Genomic DNA, 8,135 nt, shown 5'->3' on the forward strand with positions numbered 1-8,135 from the left:
TTGAGAGTCCACCTGCGGATGCAGGGGACGCAGGTTCGTGCCCCGGTCCGGGAGGATCCCACAAGTCACGGAGCGGCTGTGCCCATGAGCCATGGCCGCTGAGCCTGCGCATCCAGAGCCTATGCTCCGCAACGGGAGAGACCACAACAGTGAGAGGCCCACGTACCGAAAAAAAAAATCACTTTACTTTATCCAATTTTTACTGAACTTTTTATGTAAAAAATAGAATCATTAAAGAAAAAAAAAAAGGATAAGTCTATGCCTTCAACTTCTAACACGTGGAAGAGTTCTCAGTGCTTTCTGAGAATCTGCTTCCCAGGTTATAATACTCAGTTTGGCTCCAACCGAATTCCCTTTTTCTTAACTTGATGGTTAATTGAATTTTGGAGAAGGTGCGGTTGCAGACAACCACTGGCTGGTGAGAAAGTTTGCTAGGTTAGGGTCATCTGATAAACAGGAAACAATCACCTAGGGCACAGACAAGCCAAGGCATGTAAGCAGGCTGCTGAGGAAGCTGGGATGTTTCTGCAGGTACCAAGCCAGAGCGAACATTGCCCACCTTGGAAAGGTCTCAGGAACATCCCTGCAGGGGGCAGGAAAGTCAGGCCTGGTCATGCTTGGGAGTGTGCGTGGTGAGGGCTGTGGGTTGCTACAGCATGAAGCCAGAAGCATGCGGTGTGCCTCTTAAGACAGCAGCAGGGTGATCACCAAGGCTCCTGGGCTGGGGCTACAAGGTAGTCAAAGGACTGAGCACTCTGGGTGTGCAATTGGAGAATGAATTTGGAGCTGGGAAGCAATAAGTTCATAAGCAGCTCAGTCGACCCCTTTGACTTCTCAGCTTTCATATGCACCATTCTACACACATTTCAACGCCTGCCCAGCAAAGAAACTACATTTTAGCAAGAAACAGCTAACCCTCTGATAAGTGAAGTTCTTGCCCTTCCCCCAGGTAAACCACAAAGCCCCAATAGTCATTGAATCCATTGCTGCCTATATTAATTAAGCCTCAATTTCAGTCTTAGGTCCTACTAAAGACTACATTGTAAAGTTGACCTCCACCTAGTGTTATATAAAATTAAAATGGGAAGGAGAATTTAGAATAAACACATACATATAACAGAAAGTATGCAAAGCTACCAGTCCTGGTTTCTGTAGTTATTCACAAGGTCAGAGTTGACATCTATAGCTTCCACCTTCACCCACTTATTCCCTGTTTTCCTTGCCCATAGCCAGAACCCACAGCTCCATCCAGATTCTTTACTGGTAGAATGATTCAATCCTTCCCTTCTGAATGGTCTGAATCCTCAATTGTCCTGCCTTTTTCCAGTTCCTGTAGCTTTCCATTGATCTTTACTGTTGGCATGGAAGTATTGAAGGGAACCTCAGAAAATCTCCTGGGTTCCAGAAAAAATCCTCCTTGCTTCCATTAAAAAGGCAAACAATTTCCTGCAGTAACTGAGATCATAACACCAGTAGATTAACCTTTTTCACCTGCTGGTTCAGTGGTATAAGGAGTGTAAGGTGGCCAGGGAGCAGTCTTTGGTAGGCAGAATTCTAAGATGGATCCCACAATTCCTGCCCCCTGGGGTAAACACCAGTGTAATTTCCTTTGAGCATTGTACAGACCTGTAAATACAATTGGATATCACCTTCATGATTATACAACAATATGGCACAAGGAATTTTGCAGATGAAATTAGGGTCCCTAATCAGTTGACTATAATTCAAAGGGAGATTATCCTGGGTGGGTCCAACCTGTCTAATCAGGCAAGTCTTTTAAAAGCAAAAGTTCTATTCTCCAGGATAGATCACATGCTAGGCCACAAGACAAGTCTCAGTAAATTGAGGATTAAAATCATATGTTGGGCTGCAACACACAGGCCTGCGAGGCTTGTAGTTGCCAGCCTCAAGACTGAAGAAAGAGCCTAGAGACAGCAACAGAGACATCAGTGACTTATTGGACAAGGGATCTTACACACTTGAAACAAGGTCCTGGAGCAACACCTCACTGTTTGTGGCAGGTAGCAAGCAGGACATGGCAGCAGTCTGCTACCCGGGGGAAGAGGAGGCTACCATTTATAGGGGGAATTAACGGTCAGGTTGGCTCATAAATCACCAGAGAGACCAGCAGCTGGGGCAGGAAACAAGCACATAGGCAGTTACTAATTAAGCCCTATAATTAAGAGATTGGATAGTCATGTGAGTGAAGCAGGCACTGGCTGAACAGGGGATATACAGAGCAAGAGGACAGTCATTTTGAATGGCGTGGTCAAACACTCCACCCTTACGTACCCTGTACGACCTCTATAATCTTGGCCCATACTTCTTCTGCTATATCCCCGAGGACAGGTAGGTAGAAGTGCAACTGCAACCAAATACCACAAAAGCAGTAGAGACAGTCCAACAGGTGGGCAAGCTTTGGAACCAGGAGCTTATCAAGTCAATTTTTCATGGACTCTCAGAGGTTGACAGTGGCATTTGCCAGCAATCAAACTCATTTCTCAGTGAGGCCACCATCGTCACCCAGTCCACAAACAGATTCCCTTCACTCAGAGTAGGACAAGCTGCAAGATGTCTAACAGGCACAATATAGGGAAGGTCATGACCATTAAGCAAAATACAAGCAGTAACGTCATTCTGAGGTAATGTCACCCCTGTCTATGCGTTTTGTCCTGGCCTGCAATACCATACCACCTGCCCACCCTCAGTCTCCATAGCCAGTGCCGAATACTGGAGAGGTGGTGTAACAGTACACAGGGTTAGTATAATGGTGCCTTTCTACAGTAGAGGCCTGGATTAATTACCTTAGTAATCTGAGGTGGGGCTGGGTAGAAGACAGGTGAAATCTGTAAATCCCTTTCTGATCCTATTCCCCAATGGACAGCAAACCCAAACCACTGAGGACTTACCTGCCAGTCCTAAGGGCTATTTATAATATGTTCCCCCGGGGATAGATCCTGTGAAGGGCAAAAATGAGTTGCTGTCCTGACCTGTAGTTGGCAACAGTCCTTCGGTGGTCAACAGTTGAACTCGAATGGTGTTGACTAGTTACCTCCAGGTTAACATGGCTTTGGCACTGGGATAACTGCTCCTGGGATGTGTCCACGTGTTAAGAGTGAGTTTCCCACCTCAACTGTTGTTTAAGTAGTCTCTTCGTAGCCCGGTAACAGTGGGGTTGTAAGGCAGGTGGAAATGCCCCTGTATGTCCTTTGTATCGGCCCATTCCTGAACTTCATGGCCAATAAAGTAGATTCCTTGGTCACTATTGATGTCCACGGGGATCCTATATGTTGCATACAAATGAATAGTGGTTTTTTGCATGCTCAAAGAATCGGGTAGGTTTTTTTGTAATGTCTTCCACCTGTTGTAATGTATCGTAGACTGCATATAGCTGTTGTTCTATCACACTCTATCATTGCTCTGCCCCCTTCCATAGTCAGGACCAGAAGCCCAAGGGCACTCATTATTTTGCTGTTGCCACAGACCTCAACCAGACACTCCCGGGTAACGGGTCATGTTAATTCACAAGTCTGTCTCTGAATTCATATCCCTAAAGCCTGTATCTCTAATTGTTTAGGGGTGGTAGGTCAGGGGTATGCTTGTATTTTATAGCTAATCCAGGTCCTTGAGTTTTGTCTCTATTCACCAGCCACCCCCGTGCAGTCAGATGAATGAGGAGCACTGGGCTGCTACTTTTAAACAGGGAAAAGACTGAGGTTAACAGGATATCATCAACATAATGGAAGAAAAAGGCATCTCTCATGGTACACAGCTACCACAAGGCCCCACATGTTAGTAGACGGCCTCCTCCCGATCACCTCCACAACTTTCTGTTTCCCGTCCTTATGTCCTGACATCTCAGTTCCCAGGAGTTTTCTCACCCAGAGACAGCAAGAGAGACATCAGGGATTTATTGGACAAGAGAAACTTACACATGAAGCAAGGTCCTGGAGCAACACCTCACTGTGTGTGGCAGACAGCAGGCAGGACATGGCAGCAATCTTCACCACTCCAGGGAGAAGGCAGCTACCATTTATAGGGTAAATTGATGCCAGATTAGCTCATCAATTACCAGGGAAACCAGCAACTGGGGCAGGGGGCAAGTAGGTAGGCAGTTACTAATTAAGCCCTATAATTAAGAGGATTAGAGAGTCATGTGAGTAAAGGAGGGACTGGTTGATCAGGGGAGGTACGGAGAGCAAGAGAACAGCTGTCTTGAGGGCCTGACCATACATCATAGCAAGCATCTTTTCTGACCACAGCAAGCATCTTTTCTGACCACATTTCTAGCAAGCTATGAGACTAGAAATCAACTACAAGGAAAAAACTATCCAAAACACAAACACGTGGAAGCTAAACAATATGCTACTAAACAACCAATCAGCCATTGAAGACATCAAAGAGGAAATAAGAAAATACCTGGAGACAAATGAAAATGAAAACACAATCCAAAATCTATGAAATGCAGCAAAAGCTGTTCTAAGAGAGAATTTTATAGTGATACAAGTCTACCTCAGAAAGCAAGAAAAATATCAAATCAACAATCTAACCTTACATCTAAAAGAACAACAAACAATACCCAAAGTTAGTTAAGGAAAGATATCAAGATCAGAGCAGAAATAAATGAAATAGTGACTAAAAAAAAAAATAGAAAAGATCAATGAAATTAAGACCTGGTTCTTTGAAAAGATAAACAAAATCGATAAACCTTTAGCCAGACTCATCAAGAAAAAAAGAGAAGACCCCCCAAAATAAAATCATAAACAAAAAGGGGCAGTTACAACAAACACTACAGAAGTACAAAGGATCATAAGAGATTACAATGAGCAACTATATGTCAATAAAGTGGACAAACTAGAAGAAGAAAAATTCCAATAAAGGTACAATCTCCTGACTGAATCAGGAAGAAGTAGAAAATATGAACAGATGAATGACCAGGAATGAAATTGAGTCTGTAGTAAAAAATCTCCCAACAAACAAAAAATCCCAGGCCAGATGGCTTCACAGGTGAATTCTACCAAACATTTAAAGAAGAGTTAACATCTATCCTTCTCAAACTAGTTCCAAAAATTGCAGAGGAAGGAACTCTTCCGAACTTATTCTATGAGGCCAGCATCACCCTGATACCAAAACTAGACAAAGAGAACACAAGAAAACAAAATTACAGGCCAATATCACTGATGAACACAGATGCAAAAATACTCAACAAAATATTAGCAAACTGAATTCAACAACACATTAAGAGGATCATACACCATGATCAAGTGGGATTTATTCCAGGGATGAAAGAGATTCAATATCTACCAGCCAATCAGTGTGACAGACCACATTAACAAACTGAAGAATAGAAATCATATGATCAGCTCAATAGATGAAGAAAAATCTTTTGACAAAATTGAACATCTATTCACGAAAAAGAAAAAGGACACCTATTGAATGAAAGATATTTACAAAGACAAATATTGTTTGGTTTTACTTATATGTGCAATCCAAAAAACAAAACAAATGAACAAGCACAACAAAACAGAAACAGAGTCAGATTCAGAAAACAAACAGCTGGTTGCCAACCAGATTTATCATGGCGATTATTTTGAAATGTATAGAAATATCGAATCACTATATTGTGCAAAAGGAACTAACATAGTGTTGTAGGTCAATTAGGTTTCAAAAAGAAACAGCAAACTTATGGAAAAAGAGATCAGATTTATGGTTACTAGAGGTGGGGATTGAGGGGAGGGAGAAGTGGATGAAAATAGTCAAAAGGTACAAACTTCCAGTTATAGAAATAAGTACCAGGGATGGAATGTACATGATAAATGTAATTAACACTGCTGTATGTTATCTGTGAAGGCTGTTAAGAAAGTAAATTCTAAGTTCTCATCCGAAGGAGAAAAAAATTTTTTTCTCTTTCTTTTATTTCGTATCTATATGAGATGATGGAGGTTCACTAAACTTATTGTGATAATCATTTCAAGATGTACTTAAGCCAAATCATTATGCCATGTACCTTAAACTTATACAGTGCTGTATGTCAGTTATATCTCAAGGAAACTGGAAGGAAAAAAAAGTTTCATAATATCCCATGCTGGCTAGGGTAGGGAGAACAGAAATTCTCCAACACTATTGGCAGGAGTGAAAATTGTCATAATAATTGAGGGTAAGCCAGTAATATACCAAAATTTGAAACATGCTTCCTCTTGGACACAGGGATAATTTGCCCTACAGGCACTCTTGCAGAAATGCCCCAGGAAATACTGTGTGTGCAAGGAAATTTCACTGCAGCATTGTTTGAAACAGCAGGAATAGAAAGCAATGTTAACAGTCAGTCAGTCACTAGGGTCTAGCTAAATAAATGATGATCTATTACTACAATGGAATGCTGTGCAGCTGTTTATGAGGATGAGGTAAACATACATTTGTCTACATGAAAAGACATTCTTGGGACTTCCCTGGTGATCCAGTGGTTAAGACTCTGTGCTTCCACGGCAGGGGGAAACGGGTTCAATCCCTGGTTGGGGAACTAAGATCCTGCATGCTGCACTAGCGGCCAAAAAAACCCCCCAAAAAACAAAAATAATCCCACCAAAACAACAACAACAACAACAAAGATGTTCTTAATGTTAAATGAAAGATAAAAACATGTTTCAGAACAATAAAAAAGCAGAAGAATTCTCTTGCTAGTCTGGAAGCAAAACAGCCATGTTGAGATAGGAGGGGCCGCATGGCAAGGCCCTGAGAACGACCTCCAAGTGCTGAGAGCCATCCCCAGCTGACAGCAAGAGAACAGGGACGTTAATCACGCAGCTGCAAGGCACTGAGTTCTGCTAACAACCACATGACCTGTGCAGAGGACCCTGAGCCCCAGATGAGATTGCAGCCTCAGCCAACACTTTGATTTCAGCACGGTGACACCCTGAGCAGAGGACTCAGCTAACCTGTGCCTAGATCCTTGACCCACAGAAACCATGGGATAAAGACATTTCTGTTATTTTTAAACACATAGTCTCATCTTCCAATTCAGTGGAAACATTGTTGTATCCCCTGGCAGAAGCATTCCCTTACTGGATACTTAGATATCCAAACCAGCAGAGCTCAAAGTTGTCAGGACAGGAAGCAAAAATCTGCAAATGGGTTATAAGATGTAATAGTGAGAGAAGCCACTTCCACTTCTGCCACTTGTATTCTGGCTATAGGAGAGAGAATACCATGTAATGCTTTCTGATCCAAAGCATATACTGCACCTGTAAGACAGAACTCTATTCTTTCAGGATGTTTTCTACCAACTGGTACCATCAACGAGTCCTCAGTAAGCCATTTCCCCTCTCATTTAGGCCAGTCACTTCCAGGTGATGGGGGATGTGGAAAGACAAGTTAATTCCATGGGACAAGCCCTATCGCTGCACTTCTTCACTGTGACATGAAGTTTCTTGATCAGAAACAATGCTGTTTAGAGACTTACCTGGTGGTCCAACAGTTAAGACTCCGTGATGCCAATGCAGGGGGGCCTGGGTTCAATCCCTGGTCAGGGAACTAGATCCTGCATGTCACAACTAAAGATCCCGCACGCGGCAATGAAGATCCCACATGCTGCAAGTAAGAAACAGCACAGCCAAATAAATAAATTAAAAAAAATATATAAAAGAAACAGTCCTGTTTTCAATGTAAGGTGGTGGATAAGGCATTCTTGTGAGTCCATGAATGGTAGGTCTAGCAGAAGCATTAAGGGCAGGGAAGACAAATCTGTATCCAGAATATATGTCTATTTCCATGAGAACAAATCTCTGCCTCTCCATGATAGAAGTCCAGGGTAATCAGCCTGCTGCTAGGTGACTGGCTTGTCCCCCTGGGAATGATGCCATATTAGAGACTCAAGGCTGGACTCTCTGTTGGCCCATCAGGCACTCAGCAGAAGCACTAGCCAGGCCAGCCTTAGTAAGGGAAATTACATGTTGTCGAATCCATATATAACTTCCATCCTTGCCACCTCAGCCTTTTTGTTTAGGGGTCTATTGAACTAGCACTGGAGTGCTGGGGAAAGAAGCTGACTCACATCCATAGTGAGTTATTTTGTCCACCTCATCATTAAGAGCCTCTTGTGCAGTTGATGGCCTTTGGTGGGCATCCACATGGGACAC

The sequence above is a fragment of the Phocoena phocoena genome, chromosome 11 (assembly GCF_963924675.1).
Source record: "Phocoena phocoena chromosome 11, mPhoPho1.1, whole genome shotgun sequence".
Taxonomy (NCBI): Eukaryota; Metazoa; Chordata; class Mammalia; order Artiodactyla; family Phocoenidae; genus Phocoena; species Phocoena phocoena.